Source organism: Borostomias antarcticus, assembly GCF_949987555.1.
Source record: "Borostomias antarcticus genome assembly, chromosome: 9".
NCBI classification, from domain to species: Eukaryota; Metazoa; Chordata; class Actinopteri; order Stomiiformes; family Stomiidae; genus Borostomias; species Borostomias antarcticus.
In genome coordinates, this window is record NC_140242.1 from 7,720,971 (window position 1) to 7,740,358 (window position 19,388).

The window sequence follows — 19,388 nt, forward strand, 5'->3', positions numbered from 1 at the left end:
AAGAATCCAGCTTTTTCATTGTCAGAATCTGATACCAAATGTCTGTTTAGAACGTCATGCCAACGTTATGTCAACATCATGTCAACGTTATGTCAACCAGCGGCGCTGTGCCCCACCATCCCCTCCCCCTCAACACACCTTTAGTTTTCTACCCCCTGTATCTCTGTCAATTTCCGAACTTTATTGACCTAGCAACATGTTTCACGTATTGCCAAAACAAATATACACTATGTACTGTATACAATGAATGACAATGATAACAAAACCAAAAATGAACAATGCGAAAGATAGACAGATACAGATAGTATCGCTAACAATGAGTCAGACGTTGATTCGCATTCCGCTGGTAATTGTTCCACTCTGTTTCGGCTCGGGTCCCGGGAGGCAGGTCACTGCCCAGGGGGTCGCTGTCCTCAACCGCTGGGATTAATACGTCTCCACCGCTTATCTCCCATCTCTTATCCCCTATCTCTTATCTCCTATGTCTTATCCCCTATCTCTTATCCAGGCCCATATCTCTCGCCATGGTCTATCAGCCGCATCAGTGTTGGATTTGTTTTGGTCAGAAGAAGAAGAAGAAGATTGCTCTTTCTCTTTGACCAGCCGATCCAAAATGCAGACAAACAAAGGCAGTAGTAGAGAGGGAAACGTTTTGTTTTAGACGACAGAACCAGTTCAGCGTCAAAAAGAGTGAAACCTTATGTACGAACATGATCGTGTACTCTGAGGTAGCAGCAATTGAAAGAGCAGAGAGACAGTAGATAAGAAAGCCTGATTCACATTTGGACTGTTTGACATCCTTATTGCAGTGGTTTCAGAGTGAGTAACAGCCATCTGCAGAGCAGTGAAGTAATACCACGTCTTTAGGATATAGACTGAAGTGAAGGTTTAGCTGAGAAAAGTTGAGGTCATTCAAGTTCCTGGAAATTGCTCGACAGCTTCTTCTTTTCACAGAACTCCCTTTTTTCCATTTAAAAAGTTTTCTACAGCAAATTGTAATGAACCCTGACTGATTGCTATGGAATACAGGCACTGTATAGGAAGCTAGACACCCCAGTGGATTAGCTGTATCACCACTTTTTTAAGGTCATGCCTTTTAAAGGTTGACTCTAAACAAGCGCCACGGTTGACACAGGTAGCTCCTGTCCGTACACCAGGACACCAATACTGTACACAGACCGACACGCACGCCGTTGCCAAAGCAATCCCTCGTAGCCGCGGTGACCTCACTCACTGCTGCACTTTGAACAGTTATGTCATGTATTTGATCTATGTGTCATCGGCATTTCCTTTCACACTCCCCCCCCTCTCTCTCTCTCCCTCTCTCTCTCTATCCCCCCCCCTCTCTCTCCCTCTCTCGCTCTCTCTCTCTCTCCCTCTCTCTCTCTCCCCCCCCTCTCTCTCTCACACACAACTTTGTGTTTTCTTTTCCTTGCAACGGGAAATCCTATCCTGAAACCCTTTTCCCTCCTAAAACTATTGTGTCATTACCCTTTGTCCCGTTCCATTGTCCATAGTATTCTTGGCCGTAATCTTTTCCATATTATCCCCTTTCAGTCAGAGCTGTAAGCTCCGTTTTCCCAAGCCGAAATAATAGACACTCTCTTTGTGTGGTGGAGGATTAAACATAGACTTCTCGATGAAAACAAATCACCTTTTTAGTATCTAATACACATGACAGCAAAACTACAGTAGTACATAAAGTCCCCAATGTACCATAGGTCTACAGGTTTGATGAATGCATCCCATTTGACTTAACTGGAAGAAACTAGTCACATGAGATGCCACCAGCAAATTGTATGCTTCGGAGATAGCACGGTAGAGGAATCCTATGATTAAACCACAGTGTTGGAGGATTGACTGCCCTGCAATTCTCCACCCCCCCATCTCTCTCTCTCTCTCTCTCTCTCTCTCTCTCTTTTCCACTGCCCTCCTCTCTCTCTCCCTCTACCCCCCCCCCCCCCCCACACACACACACTCACTCTGTGGATCAGCAGATACCTCCAGCAGCCAGCTGAGCATGACTCACTCCCGTATCTCATGACTACCCGCCAGTGAACCATCATTGGCCCTGCTTGGCGTTCTCCAGGACATAAACCATAAACTGGGCTGTGTTGTCACGTCTCTCCGGGGGCCTCTGGGATACGTGGCTGACATAAATGAATAAAGCAAACAAATGGAATTAACCCAGAGGAGGAGCTAATCAAAGACGAAGGAATGGTGCGATAATGCCCTAATCACTGCCTAAGTAGGGTTGCAGGGCACAAGTGACACCTGCATTAATGTGTAAGTGAACCAGCCTCAAGCCTGTTGTAGCCACTGTGCTAAATTATATTATTTGGGGGAAATAGAGGGAAAAAAGAAGCCTTGCCATAGACAGTGTCCAGTAGACCCTCGGAGTCATGTCTGGACACAGAGGTTTGAGTTGAGTTCATGTTGAGAGACAAACTGACAGACAGACAGACAGACAGACAGACAGACAGACAGACAGACAGACAGATGGACTGACATTATACAGACAGACAGACAGACAGACAGACAGACAGACAGACAGACAGACAGACAGACAGACAGACAGACAGACAGACAGACAGAGAGACGGACTACATTATACAGACAGACAGAGAGACATTATACAGACAGACAGACATTATACAGACAGACAGATGGACAGACATACAGACTGACATTATACAGACATACAGACAGATGGACAGGCAAGGGGCAGCGGAAAGCTGCCCAAAGCCCCAGAGAGTAATATCACAGTTGTCCCACCGCCCACACACACATGCACGCACACACACACGCACGCACACACACACACACACACACACACACACACACACACACACACACACACACACACACACACACACACACACACACACACACACACACACACACACACACACACACACAGACACCCAGGGTAGGACAGGGGATGAGAGGCAGGAGGAGAGCCCTGACATGGAACTCTGCTCACCTCAACCATCTGGGCTCTAATGAGTGGAGGCGAGCGCGTCCTCCCCGGGGACGACGACAGGATGGGGAGGCCGCACGCCGCCGCCGCCACCGACATTAAACACTCCGCTTCCCACAAAACCCCTAATGGCCGGGAACAACAACAACAACAACAACTGCCTCGGCAGCCGCAGTAGCAATCCAAATAAGCAGTGACAGCGTGGGCTACCTGAGCCAAGTTCATTATTGATCATTCACAGCCTGTACAGTCTCCGCCCTGCCGACCAGAAGCATGCGGTTGTGGGATATAGGTAGCATCCGCGCTTCGGCTACCTCCAGGGGTATCTGCCTCCGCCTCAACCCCAGCACCGCTGTAGCAATAGCACTTTCGGCGCTTGGTAAATGGTAACTGGTAAATGTGAAAGCTGCAGTTTGAGCTTTCACAGAGAATACGTATCCCACCTCTCTCCCGATCTCTGCTAGTTAACTCCCACGTTCGGCCAACGTTATGATGCGGGGACCGGCACCTGGCGGCTTAGGAAGGCCACGCCACGATTGAAACAGTGAGGCCTCCCGCCGTGCGAATCAATTAACGTCCGTGGACGATTTTAGCACAGTTATTCGGGACGCTCTTTACGTAGGTGCGGTATGTGGGTCGTGTATCTCCCCGTGCGGCGAGGCGTCGAACGCCGGGACGGCATGTCATCGCACGCCATCAGCAGGCGACAGCCGCGATCCCGGGGAACCGCTGACCAACACAGTGAGCGTTCCCCCTCTCTTTACACAGGCCTAATCCTGGAGTTTAACAATACGCTCAGCCTCCCCCCAAAAGTCCAGATCAAATTCCTGCTCCCCGGGCCAGTTGACACTTTACTGGAACGGTGAGCGCCACCCACAAAGCCCGGGCAGATATTCACACACTCACACCGCCGGTTCGTTGAGCTCCAGCCACACGCAGGCTTGTGTAACACTCAGACGTGAATGACTGTTGTGAATTCCTCGCTGCTTTTTCTGCATTCATGTTTCCTCGGGTTTCTATTCGTTTTTATTTTCTTACGCTTATATATTCCCTTTAATGCCCATCTGTTTCTTCTCCTTTTACTCGACTTGTTTTTCGAGGCACAAAGACTTGACCTTGGTGCCTGGATTTATAAAGACTCTATCCCGTATAAGGGCTAGAGTATGTGGCTTTTCCAAAGAGATGTAGACCTGCCTTGGTCAAGATCAGACCCAGTAAGAAATCCATTTCCTCGTGAGGCCATGTCCCCCACCCCCACCCCCCCCAAAAAATGGACACTTTTGCTGACATGCAATTATCTCCCACACATTGGGAATAGGGGCAATTAGCAGCTGTTTGCCACCATCAGATGGTATTATTTTCCTAGAGTCACCTTCCGTCCTTCTAATATGACCACCATCTAGCGTCGCAGTGTTTCACAAGGTCAGATGGGGGAGATACCGTAGACCACTAGCGGAACCTCACAACTCCACGCTGTAATTACTAGTGTCCTTGATATTTGATGTGAAATGGGGACGGTAACCTTTAGTGTTTGCCTGTTAGAACCCCGCACCCACCCCCCATTTTCACTACCCTCCTCCTCCTGCTCCTGCTCCTCCTCCTCCTCCCCCCTTCGTCTCCAGAGTACGGTAGGAAAACAGAAGGCTCACTTCAGAGTGAAATGTGAAGTGTGTTTGCGTGCCAGCCTGTGCCCGGGGACATGGCTGAACACACTCCAACCAAATGGAGGAATGCTGTGTCATTGCTGGTGTTGGAAGATGCTGTTGATGGGATGTGCTGTGCTGGGATCTTATGGACTGAGGAGGGCGGAGGACTACCTGTGTGTTTTTTTAGGGGGCCAAGCATTGAAAGTGCGAGGCACCCTATTATAATTGATGATTTTATTATGGTTTTCCTTGACAGGCTCGAATAACTCGAAACACCCTCCACCAAAATAATATAACTCACCAGGTCAAAACTACAGACCATGAGTAACTATGCCATCAAGAGTCACCACGATTCACTCGTAGGTGGCGCTATAATTAGCAATTTAGTACACAATGCTGGCATTTCCACCCCTTTTGACAAAAATTTATGAAACTTGGTAAACCTGCCTTTCCACATGGGGAAAGTTTCTTCTCATAAACCGTAAGTCTGATTGGTCTGAAATGTCACACATATGTGTGTAGTGCATATTTCCCGATAAGGTGTTAACAATTAAGAAATCCAATCCAAGATGACACAGAAACTGGAATTTAAATAAATAAATAAAAAAACAAAATTCGGCACAAAATTCACATGCTTAATATAACATTTTACAACAATGATTCAGGGAACAGGGAAATAACAGGCATACAATTTTGACTATTTTGGCACAAAGAAAATTGCTAATGCTAATAGTTCTTCAAAACTCTTCTCATAAATGCATAAACAAAACAATTCAGTCACCATCACACACATGTACTCTCGGGTATTGTCTCCAAGTCGTTTTGTTAAAAATTGTGTGATTTGTGGCGTGATGAAGTTATGCTAAATTTGGCAAAAACCTATAAAACGTTTATTCTAATAAACCGTACGTCTGATTGGTCTGAAACTTCACATGAACAGATGGTGGAGAAACTGGTATTTTAATGTCATGCTAATGCTAATAAAGTGCTTTAAAACGAATCTCCTCATGATCGCTTTACCCGATTCAGTCACCATCACACACGAGTACTCTTGGGTACTCTCCATCAAGGGTGATTATTGTTTTCGGTATTTTTGTTGCACTTGTTGCGAACTACTGCAGTGTCCATTCAAAATATGCACACAGTGCCCCCTGGCTGCTAGGTGGTATATAACATTGTGCCTGTGGTAAATGTGTAACACAAAATCTGTTAGGTTAAAAGATGACCGCAACACCCACTCCTTTAGTTCATCACTCCTCCAGTTCATTACTCATTTTTCGTGGGTTCAAATTCCTTGAATGAGTAGGCCATGTCATGCTCCTCAATTTACTAGCTGGACACGAAATTGTCAGATTCAATTTAGATATTTGTACAAAGCCACGCCCATCATGCTTTCATTGTATTTTCCTTGCCGTTTTCAATGACCACATAGCTCAAATATAACGTGTTAATGAACTCGTTGCACTTGGTCCCCATATCACTGTTTGTGGCAGCTGTAGAAACCACTGGTTGATCCAAACTCAAGACCTGTTTATTGCCATGTACTGTATATGGTTCATACATAATAGGAATTTGACTAGGGTAATGGCATATGTTTAAGACATAGGACAGGGTGCAGGTTGTGTTTAACTTAGAAAAAGTTAAAAATGTACTACTACTTGCCAGAACTCCTTTCAAAAACAAGTGACTTAGAGTGATTTAGACATAATTTAGTGCTGAAGGGAAAGTGGAAGAATAGCAAACTAAAAATACAATAGGTGCTTAAGAGGGAGGATCCTAGTAGTACTTCTTGAAGAGGTAAGTTTTGAGCCTGTGGTGAAAGATGGACAGAGACTCTGCTGTCCTGATGTCAGTGGACAGTTTGTTCCACCACTGCAGGGCCAGGACAGAGAAGAGCCATGACCGTGTGGATCGACCGCAGGGGCCTCGGCGTGACGGGGTGAGGTAGCAGAGCGTAACGATCGGGAGGGGGTGTAGGGCTTGACCATGGCCTGGAGGTAGGAGGGAGCTGTTCCTTTCATTGCTCTGTAGGCTAGTCCCAGAGTTTTAAACCTCATGTAAGCTGCTACAGGGAGCCAGTGTAGGGAACGGAGAAGGGAAGTTGTGTGGGAGAACTTGGGGTGGTTGAACACCAGGTGAGCAGCAGCTTTCTGGACAAGTTCCAAGGGTTTAATGGCTGATGCCGGGGCCCCAGCAAGGAGGGAGTTGCAGTAGTCCAGGTGGGAGATGTCAAGGGCCTGGATGAGCACCTGTTTCGTAGGTAAGAAAGGGCGAATCCTCCTGAATCTGGAATTTGCAAGAGCGTGTAACAGATGTGCAATGATATAGTCCACGACAGATGATGCTTGCAGTCGCTTGCTTGTGTATTGGGTGGTCACACTCCACATACAAAGTATTGAGTCTTCTACAAGGCCTCCAGCCACTAATTAGCCTAGCAAGGGCTCCTATTTCACTTGCTGATGCGTCGCTTAGCTCCAGTGTTAACGCTGAAGACAGCATAATGACTTTACGGCCGCAGTTCACACACCTGTGGACTGGCAGCAAATCTGGCAATCTAGGAGGATAATGGTGCAGGAAAACCTCCCCCCAAAAGATTGATGATGACTGCGTTTGCTTTGCAGGGGTGGTTTGGAACTACCCTCTCATGGTAAATGGACTGCACTTATATAGCGCTTTTCCACCTTAGCGGCACTCAAAGTGCTTTACAATGGCCTCTCATTCACCCATTCACACACACATTCATTCATTCATTAGGAAATATAAGAAAATGCATCATTTCATAAACAATCACAGATTGAGACACAAGTTATTTACCATACTTCTGAAGAGACCATATTCAGGAAGTGTTTTTTTTTTAAAGAAATCTTGGAGCTGGTTCCAAGAACTTGGAGCCAGTGCAGAAAAGGCAGCTTTACCCAAGTCAGAGGACATAAAGGGGTCTGTAAAGTCAGAAAGTTCATAGACCTTGTAGAATATGGATTTGTAGAATAGTTCAACATTGATGTGAGATATAGAAGCAGCTTTCCAGTTAAAGCCTTGAAAATAAAGATATACCAATGTCTTTTTCTTCTCATTTCTAAAGACGGCCAACCAACTCATTGTCATACCAGATACAATGGTGTGTATAAAATGTATCATCAGTAATGAATCTAATAGCAGAGTGATATACAGAGTTTAGAGGTACCAGATCAGTAGCTGCAGCATTGCCATATATAATATCGCCATAATCTAGCACAGATAAAAAATACAGCCTCTACAATTCTTTTCCTACAAAACTTGGGAAAACTGGATTTATTTCTGTATAAAAAAACAATGTTCTGGCGTAATTTACCTGTTAAGACATTAATGTGGTATTTAAAATTAAATTTATCATCCAGCCAGACACCCAGATATTTATATTTTGAAACTCTTTCAATGTTAGACCCATGTCCTGTCTTAATAACTACAGTATTAAAAGTGACTTTTTTACTAGTAAACACCATAAACTTTGTTTTGCTAGCATAAAGCATAAGTTTAAGATTAGCAAGAGCTACTTGTAAGCTGTCAAAAGCAGCTTGTAGATGCTTAATAGCTAGCTCAACAGAAGCAGCAATACAATAAATTACAGTGTCATCGGCATAGAGGTGGGCGTACCAATTATTAAGAGAGGACACAATATCATTGATATATAATGTAAAAAGTACAGGGCCCAAAATTGACCCTTGTGGGACACCTTTTGTGACAGGTGAAAAAGTGGACTGGATATTCCCTGACTTCAGATATTGATATCTTTCAGATATGTAACTTTGAAAAAATGCACAGGCATTTTTATCAAAACCAATCCTGGAGTGTGTAATAACAGTGTGTGATCAACAGTATCAAAAGCTTTAGATAGGTCTACAAAGAGGGCTGCACAGTGTTTCTTTTTGTCTAATGCTGATCTAATGTCATTGTACTGTGGTTTGCTCTGAAACCGGATTGATGAGGATTTAAAATTTAATTTGTGGAAAGAAAATCTTTCAACTGATTATTAACCAATGTTTCCAAAGCTTTTGCTAAAAAAGGAAGCTTGGAAATAGGGCGGTAGTGGTTGTCTGCCCTATCACCTCCTTTATGTAGTGGAGTCACATGAGCAGATTTCCAAGCCCTAGGACTTTTGCCAGTGGCAATACAAACATTAAAAATATGAGCTAGTTGCTCTAGAACTGTGGGATCAGTCACTGCTAGCTTTAAAAATAAGGAGTCAAGTTTATCCTCTCCAGTAGGACATCTAGAATTTAAAGTTTGAATAGCCTCAAAAACATTGATAGAGGAAAAAGGTTGACATTTAAAATGGGAGGGACATTCAAAAGGAGTGCTGGGTGCGGGACTGACAGTAGGGGGGTTAGGATGCTCCTTGTCAAAAACATGACCTGCATTAATAAAATGCTTATTAAAAGCTAAGCATATTTTATCCTGCTCAGAGATTTGGCGGTCATCTAATACAACATGTGTGGGTCAAGAGCTAGAAGATCCGTTCTTGTTAGGATTTACATCTTTCCAAAATGTTTCTGGGTCAGAGTAAGTGCTTGCTATAAGGTCTAAGTAATAATCAGATTTAGCTTTTGTTTACAGCATTGGTACACCTGTTCCTAATTTGTTTGAACAACGCCCAGTGAGCAGGGTCATCTGACTTTCTGGCCCGAGACCAGGCAGAATTTCTATCTCTAAATAAGGCTAAAAGCTTCTGGGAGAACCACAGTGTTACTCGGTTCTTCACTCTTGTCAACAACCGAAGTAAAAGCTTTCGAGAAGGAATCTAACAATGTGTGAACATCCTGGTTCTCAGACGTACAAACAATGTTGCTCTGTGCCAAGTCAGCCAAAATAGCTTGTTCATTAAAATGCTTTAAGTTTCTCCTAATGACCATGTGAGAGCCAGGTCTCTTGGTGCGAGCACTCCTAACACAGGCTATAGGGCAGTGATCAGAGACACCCAGTTCAAAAACCCCACTAGAAACAATTTTCTTTGGTTGGTTTGATAAAACCAGATCAAGTAATTTAGACTTTGATGGGTCATCCAAATTTGGTCTTGTAGGATCAGTGATTAATTGTTGTAATGACATTCTATCACATAACTTTAGACTTGTTATTTAACCAATTCGATAGATATCACCTGTAACAATCAATTTGTCATCAGTATACTTAAAAAATAAATCAAAAAGTGTATCAATGGCATCCTGCTTAGCATCCGGGGGTCTATAAACCCCAACTACTACTACAGATGTAGGGCCCAAATGAACTCTTATACAGATATATTCAAAACACATTGGTTTACTGATGGATTCCAGGACAGTAACACAGAGACCATTTTTCACTTAGGCTATGATGCCTCCCCCTGTTCTATCAGCTCTATCCACTATGTAAGGATAAAAACCAGGTACAGCGATTTGGCTATCTGAAATACTCTCATTTAACCAGGATTCACCAAGGATCAAAATGTCAGGATCTGTCTGGTGGATCAGAATATTAATATGATCTAGTTTCCCTATCTTGCACAGACTGCTGATGTTAAGATGGATAATTTTTAAGCCAGATGTATTTTTAAAACTAGTGTGGAGAGTAGAATTAGAAATAATACTAGTAGGTTCAATACTGTATGGGTCGTCTGGGTGAACTGTAGGTCCACATACATTGGATGGGGCTAGTGTAGTCCGAAGCGTGGGTAAGGACAGGCTATGTTGGGAGTGAGTGCAGTCAAAACGGATCGGACTCACTACACATCATAACCTGGACCGGGACCAGGATTGTGGTCCATAGAGAGGGACAGCAGACGAGCACCAGCCCAGTTGAGGTGGAGGCCGTCCCTGGCGAAGAGGTCCCCACGGGTCCAAAAGGTGTGGAAGTTGTCTATGTAGGGGATCCCCATGGCATAGCAGAGGTGGAGAGTGCGGATACGGCTGAACCTGGTGTCGGAGTATCTGGGAGATGGAAAAGGGCCGGAGATAATGCAGCTCTTGCCAGTCGCGAATACGGTGGTGATCAGGGATTTGAAGTCGGTCTTCAACACCTCTGACTGTTCAAACTTGAGGTCATTAGCACCGATATGGATGATGGCTGATGAGATGTGTGGGCGGTCCTCGATCAGTTTAGGGATGGCAGCATTTATGTCTAAGACTGTGGCTCTAGAGAGGGAGAGAGTTTCTGTCCTTGGAACCGTGACGTGGCGTACCATGGAGGATCCCACAACAAGCACGGGAGGGGGGTTGGGGCTGGGCCTGCTCTAGACTATTCGGACCTCCAGGTCTGCCTCCGGTCACGATTCTGATGGGTAGCAGCATTTCGTGCAGGGCGGGGCGCACTGCGGTGCGATGGCCATGTGGGGGGTAGCTGCAATGCCAGGTGCTAACCTACTCATTGGGAGCAATTTGGGGTTAGGTGTCTTGCTCAAGGACACTTCAACATGTGGACAGTCAGAGCTGGGATTCGAACCACTGACCCTTCGATCATTGAACGGCCCGCTTTACCAACTGAGCTCATTGAGAGGTAGTCTTAGAAGAGAAGGAACCATAAGGATGTCGTCTCGTCAGACTATTGGACTCAGTGAGCAAGATACATGGGTATACCCATGGGCATGTATAAGAAAAAATATATACATGTTGTGTACACTACACAACTAATACAGTTATTTGAGGCACCTCTTATCCCACCCAAACATACTCTGACTCACATACAGTACTGTATCTGGCAGTAGTAGGGTTAAACCAACAGGCATATTGGACTGTACCATGTCTCTGAAATACTATGGTATTACAAAACCAAATATTTACACATTCAAGGTCAAAGGTCCCGTTCTGCAACATGCCAGGCGCTTGCCAGAACGTTTCTCCCAAGTGCTGAAAACAACGCCCTGCAAACACCACCTCAAAAACATTCCTCTGCAGCTGAATGGTATGAATGGGATCTTATGTAACCCTGTCTCATTCACACTCATCAATCTACACACTCCGTGTTTACATCTGCACGTGTTTTCCAAGTCGAGTTGGGAAAGGATGGGGTGGGACGCCCGCATATCTGAGATGCCAAGCAGACGTTATCGTCCCAGTGTGCTGTACACACACACGCACACACACACACACACACACACACACACACACACACACACACACACACACACACACACACTGTTCCCTCCATTTGCACGCTTAACAAAGCAGATGAGCCCCCTTCTTATCTTCCACAAACAGTGTGTCAGCCAACCAGTCAGGTGAACCCTCCACGGGGATTGACTGGGCTACCTACGCTGGGGGCCATGTTGGGACCTGTCACTGCTAGACAAGCAGAGAAAGGGGGGAGGGAGGGGGGTAGAGAGCCCCCCCAGTCTACTGGGGTCTGTGTTGAAGCATGTCAGAGGTATGTCGCATTGGTACGATGTTCAATAGTCATCTGTCATTGGTTATTATACATGTGGGCTTAGTTGTTTTTCTATGGGAGGATAAACAGATGTGTAACGCTTCAACAGAAGACGGTTGTAGCATGTAGCGAGGCTTTAGTAAGACTTTAATAACATGATGATTGAAATAATTGATTGTGCTCAAGAAAGCTAATAGTCAAATAAGGAGGTTACACTTGCACTGGAGAAACCGAGGTCGCTTTTTGTCTCTGCATAATCATTCAAAGTAAGTCAAAGTATATTTTTCGCTCACATTTTATTTTGGTACAAAAGCTTTGATGCGCTCCAAAGATCCAGAAATGTTGTGTGTGACAATGCCCGAGGTCATTGTCATTGTTCATTCATTATCTCCATCTGCTTTCCATTGTCTGCTGTGCTGAAAGGGGTATTTCTTCTCTTTGATAAACTTATGACCTTGACATTTCTCTTGCCAGTGCAAATAGATTGACCTCAGCTAGTTATTCTGACTGTGGCTTGTGTTTGGTGGGCTCCTTCCCATTATACAGTAGCTTGTATTCAATACTCCAATGCCCCTTTTGAGAAGATAAGGTGACGCTGTCCAAATATTGTCTTCAGATCACACTGTTTTCATTCATTCATTCATTCATTCATTCATTCATTCATTCATTCATTCATTCATTCATTTAATTTTGTCTAATGGTAGACAGTAGAGACCTAATGGTAAACATCATAGGGAGTTTGGAGAAGGCCAGGGCTCCAACCCTGCCAGCTACAAACAGATTTAGAGAACAAATGTCCCTGCCTGAACCCGCGTGCCATTGTTTGAAATGGCGCCATTGGAGAATCCAGACCAGTTTTTTCTTTTCTTACCCAAAATATCACCAGGCTCTGTACCCAAGTTCCATCACCTTCCCCAAAAGGTAGGGGGTACACCGTTACCTGAAATAAGTAGTGTTCAGGCATGCCAAGGCACATTTGTCAAGAATCGCTCAAGTCTTGGCAAGAGCCTGGTTCTTATTTATGGAGTCTCGTTATACAGTAGGAGCTCATTGTTGATGCTCGCTCCAGGCTCTGCCGTGTGCTTTCTATCTCAGTGGCTCGTCTTCACGCTTTCATGAGAGATCATTAGTACCAGGTTGTGACCGATGCTCCTCAAATCCCGCTGCAGCGACCCAAATCCACCCCGTTGAGATTTCACTCTTTTTTCTTTTTTCCTTAAAAATGCGGTGAGGAGTTGGGGGTGGGAGTAGAGAAAAATGAGAAAGAGAGAGAGAGAAAAGGAGAGAGAGGTGATTGTTGGCTGCCACTTTATTCAACTGCATTCTAAGAGAGAGAGAGACAGAAAGAGAGAGAGAAAGAGAGAGAGCGAGAGAGATAGAGAGAGAGAGAGAGCGGTGATTGCTGGCTGCCACTTTATTCAACTGCATTCTAATCTGGGTGTCTGGAGAAATCTCGTTTCACAAATGACTTTGCTGGAGGAGTTGAGGAAGCGAGCAGAGATTCAAGCGGCCGATACCGACGGAACGAACCACCTGGATATGAACTACTCTCCCTCCTAATGGGGATACATATTCATCTTCCTACAGAGCTCTCCTATGGGGGATGCAGATGTGGCTGATTTTATATCTTCCTATCGCGGTACCTAATGAAAAACGTTCATATTTCCAGGCCTGCAGCCCCTCCGCTCGCTCATACTGAATTGCCATAGCGACACCGTTGGGTTTATGAAGTGTCTTTGGGATTATTAATGACATGGCACAGAGTCGTCCGTAGGAATATGGAGATCAGACGCCTGCATTTGCTTTCATTATAAAACAGGATTGATCTAAATCTGTGATGTCTTCTTTGACTGATGGTACCTCCTAATAATACCTGGTCTGCTGGTATTAATAACGCTGCTCCTTCAGTGCCATGGTCTCTGTATTCAAAAACCCCAAGAACATCCATGAAAAATAGCACCCCTTTTTTCACACAAACCCCTCATGCTATTACTTGAGTTGACTGTGCAGATAAAGGGTCATCACCAAGCTAAACGGGATCACGCTGAAGATAGAGATTTGGCTCTGGTGGTCTTTTAATGTGTTTTTGTTGTATTCAGTCCTTCTGAAAGGCACCTTCGTGTTGGATGCGGCAGAGGATCGGGGACACATGCATGATGCCAGGGCGAGATATGCAGGATGAATTATTACTGTTTGGGGGATTTTATTTATTAAGTCCACTATGGAAAGTTGGGCGACTGCCAACTGTTGGTGCCCTGTGGGAGGCCCTATCACCAATAGCATCAGGACACATAAATACGGTCCACGCTTGGTATCGCAGATAAATCTGCACAAATATAAAGAGATGATTACTATCGTGGTCCTGGGGAGAGGCCAACACGCTATGTGCACACCACGGTAATTAATTTCGAATCACTGGAGGACACAGGTTTCTTCACCGGAGAGGACAATAGTCCGGATTCCATCGAGCCGTGGTTCTATTCATACCCTATTGTCTTGGAGATACAACCCAGCTGAATCTCATATGCGGACGTGGTCAATACTGGAATTCAAATTGTCCGAGCAATTGAGTGCAGCAGAGGAGGGTGGTGTGGCGTTAAGGCCCTGTCCACATGGTTTGCTCAGTCCTCTAGTCTTCTGACCCGAGTGGCTAATGAGTGTCATCTGCACATGCTCACAGTAACCCTCCCAATGCGTCAGCTGATAGTCATATTTGTTCAGGGCTGTTATCCCAACAGGATGCTGAACAGCTCGCAGTAAACAAGAGGAAACAGAGTGCCTACACATGACGCCAGCCTCGGCAAATGGCATCAATTTGTTCTCCTTTCTTCTCTCTCCATCTCTCTCTCTAAATCTTGTTACCTTTCTCTCTCTCTCTCAATCTCTCTCTCTCTCTCTCTCTCTCTCTCTCGTTCTACTGCACGGAGCTGCAGTTCCCACCACCGCTTGTGGAAATCCTTCCGTGCTGTGCAAGCATCCCGATCAATACCCGATCCCGATCTATTCACTTTACACAAAAATATTTTAGTCATGATTTTCGACTTGTTGTTTTTGTCATCATACAAGTCCCGGATATCCAATAATGATGACTGATTGGATCTTAACTCTGTGGGGTTTGGTTTCCAAATTGAGAAGATCTACAAAATGTAATAATTAAGCTTTTCTTACACTGTGGTGTTTCACAAATATGAGGAAATACGAACCCAAGGAGCAGATCCACTCCATCCTGATTCTTGTCAGAGTACTTAAGATTGATCGGTCGTCCATAATGAGAACGTTCCAAAAACGGATATAATCATAATGCTGATCACAGTCAAGGTATCATTAGTGTAGCATTTCACACAGTTTCTGGTGTGTTGCTTACATTCAAACATATCAATTTCCTATTAACCTTTCTTGTTTTATAGATTCAGCTCATCTCTCTCTCTCTGCAGCTCAAGATGTTCATTGCAGATAAAAGCCTACAAGCACCCCCAATGACTCAGGAAAGAGTGTTTGACCTCCGACCTCTGCCATTATCCAACGGTAACATGGTGGGCAGACAATCAGAGAGATCAAGGCCAGGCAGCAGAAATCCTGTCCCTGGACGTAAAAAAAAAAAAAAGGATGCACACTGTGATCTCTGTCCTTCTACTCGCCCGGAATTCAATTTCACTCTGCTAACATCTGCCAAAGATAAGTGAAACATAAACAATGTCATTCACAGAGAGAGGGAGAGAGAGAGGGAGAGAGAGAGAGAGAGGGGGGGGGGGTACTGCTGGTTAACCCACAATGGAGACTGACGTTTCTTAAAGGATATGGACACTGAATTTCATGTTTATTCCTATTCCTGGCTTCCCTGGCATGTGTCTGACTAGTACAGGTTAAAATATGTGTGTGACCATAGCTAGCAACAAGCTAGGGCGCGCACGCCGACGTTATTGACACAGAACTCTGTACTGCACAAAACTATATTTTAACCTGTACTAGTCAAATACATGCCAGGGAAGCCAGGAATAGGGCTAAACATGAAATTCAGTGTACTTATCCTTTAATTACAAATATGACATCCATGACCGTCGTGTTAACTCTCCTCAGAACAGCACACAGCATATAACCTAAAACAGTGATCTTAATGGTAGAGATATTGTTTTAATAAAGGCTGGAAAAATAGGACAAATATTTAATATGTATACCATATCAGAACCTTTTTATTGTAGAGCTGTTCTTCAGTGTTGGTGCACTCAGTCTAAAAGCTCCTTTAGAGGTGAAGTGATGTAGGCTCTTCCATAGCCCCTGACTAACCTCTGATGACTTGTTCTTCTACTTCTGAGAACCTGTTTTCCCTGAACCTGAACTGTTTATATTCAACAGAGCAAAGCCGTACAAGGCTGCGCCACATTTCAGCTGATAAACAGATCTGGTTGCTGGTCGTGTCTCACGTCATCAGGTCTTGTGGTTGTATAAGTACAGTGGAAGTATTTATCTAGTGATCACAACCGTTTTAATTGCACGACTAAAAATTTGCCAAGAAAAAGAGGGGTAAAACCCTTATTCTCTCCACGAAGAGACATAACAAGATCAAATGACAATGACTCCACATTTTTTCCGCTCATTCCTATTGGTCACTCTTTCCTTCCCTGCCGATGCAGACGACCGCAGCCTTTCTCAGATCCGCCAAATCCAATCAGAACGTCCCCATGAACGTCCTCTGAAAAGAGACAAATGTCCCATTGCCCCTTTTGCCATTTGATTGCATTTAGTACATCGTCTCAATACTGGCAACCGTGATGTGGCCTATCAGACTGATGGAACGCTGTCATCAGAAAAACTCAGGACCTACTTTACCTCCGTGTTCTTCCACCGACTGCTTGTCATGCGATTTATAGTTTATTGAAGTATGTAACCAACGTGTCATGGCATAAAACCAAGCTGATGGACTTATTCCATGCATTCTCTTCTCTGTTGCCTCACAGAAATACATGTTTTTGTAACCCTGCTACAGTATTTTAACCCATTCTTTCCAATGCTCTCGCTGTCACGAAAATAGTTGCTTTTCTGATATGCCTACAGTATAGCATTGTAGAAACTAGAAAGGTATAAGAAGTATTCATTGGGAGTGGATGGCTCATTAGAATTTCATATAGAACTGAGAGTGAGGGAAACGTACAACCTATTCTTGAGTTTATTTTCACTCAGTAAAGTCGACACTGAATTGATGAATAATGTGTTTGTTTTGTTTTCCTCTCAAAGGTTTATTTTCAAGTGGATGATTTTTAGGGAGACAGGGGTGGAAAAAAAGGAGATGTGTAACTATAGCACATTGTTAGCAGAGCTAGCTAGTACATCCTGCCTGCAGTGAACAGACAGGATGCTTGCTGTGTCATCTCAGATGTTGCAAGACAGCTGGCGTATGGTAAATAAGACGTCTCGCGTTCAGCACCGTGGAAATCTATTTTAGGTTTCATCCTGAGACTTTTGCTTGATGGATATGAGAGGGGGGTGAGAACAAATTCATAACACTGTTGCTGCACCTGCTTTTTGTTGGAATCAAAGATGATTAGACATTGAGCCGAGCTGCTCCTTAAAAAAATAATAATAATAAAGAAAATCTTGGATAATCAGTGGTTCGCCTTAGGAAGGAAAATAGTGTTCCAATAGAGAAAAGGAGAAACAGAAAGTAAGTAGTTGAGATACTACAAACATAGAGAGAAATGTGATAGAAATACGTGCACGCTGGAGTGAACATCCCTGACCTCACTCTCCCTTTCACTCCACCATTCTACAACAGGTAATACTCTCACTGCTTACAGTGACCCCTCCCCCCCATACCCTAGGCCTCCCCTAGGCCCCTCCCCCCCTGCCCTAGGCCTCCCCTAGGCCCCTCCCCCACTACCCTAGGCCTCCCTAGGCCCCTCCCCCCCTGCCCTAGGCCTCCCCTAGGCCCCTCCCCCCCTACCCTAGGCCCCTCCCCCCATACCCTAGGCCTCCCCTAGGCCCCTCCCCCCTACCCAAGACCTCCCCTAGGCCCCTCCCCCACTACCCTAGGCCTCCCCTAGGCCCCTCCCCCCACCCTAGGCCTCCCCTAGGCCCCTCCCCCCTACCCTAGGCCTCCCCTAGGCCCCTCCCCCCTACCCTAGGCCTCCCCTAGGCCCCTCCCCCCCTACCCTAGGCCTCCCCAAGGCCCCTCCCCCCCTACCCTAGGCCTCCCCTAGGCCCCTCCCCCCTACCCTAGGCCTCCCCTAGGGCCCTCCCTCATACCCTAGGCCTCCCCTAGGCCCCTCCCCCCTACCCTAGGCCTCCCCTAGGCCCCTCCCCCCCTACACTAGGCCTCCCCAAGGCCCCTCCCCCCCTACCCTAGGCCTCCCCTAGGCCCCTCCCCCCTACCCTAGGCCTCCCCTAGGGCCCTCCCTCATACCCTAGGCCTCCCCCAGCGCAACCCCCCCCCACAACTTCACCTCACATGGTCCTTGCATCAGGTCCCAGAGAACCCAGCCGGGGAGTAACCCCACTACCTCATCCTCCCCCTGGGTTCAACCCACATCCTTCCTCCATGGCGTTTCCACTGTCTGTCCCATCGTTCTCCTTGTGTGTATCTCCGCCACACTCCCTCCTCTCCTCCAGTGTGAGAGACAACCACCATCTGCTTTCCAGGATACCCCCTCCTCTCTCCCTCATACACACACACACACACACACACACACACACACACACGGACACACACACTCAACTCACGTGTACACACACACACACACACACTCACGTGCACATGCACGCACACACACATACACACACACACATTCACGTGCACGCACACGCACACATACACACACACACACACACACACACACGCACACATGCACACACGCATAACTTCCCCCCGATGAGTCTCGTCCATTCTCAGCCAGCGACAGGAAATTGCACCTGCTTTGCCGTCTTACTTCCTGTCCCCTGTGTCACACTACTCATCTGCCAGGAACCTGTGCAGAACCATGTGGAGAATATTATTGGGTGTTTTTTCTGCATCCTCCAATGAGGTCAAAGCGTCTCTGGTCTCGGTAGATAAATCCGCGCTTGGAAAGAGATTCGCCGTTGACAAGGTCTCTTCCTGGCTCTCACAGACGAGGAACGTGTGTGTTTTGTGTAGCAGTATCTGTCTGGACATTTATCTCCCCTCGTGGTCAGCCTTGAACACCATTGTCTGGGTGACACAGGCCTCCGCTGAGGCAATTCCTGGCATAAATCATCTCTTTCTCTTGGCTGCTTATCAATACAGGCATCAAGGCTCTATTAGTGTGTCAGTCTTTATACTGTGGTGATTTACACAGCTGCTTTGAAGCCTCACTGTGGTCTATATAGATGGAATATGGATGGCAATACCGGAAATCCCAGTATATGGACGCATTTTCTGT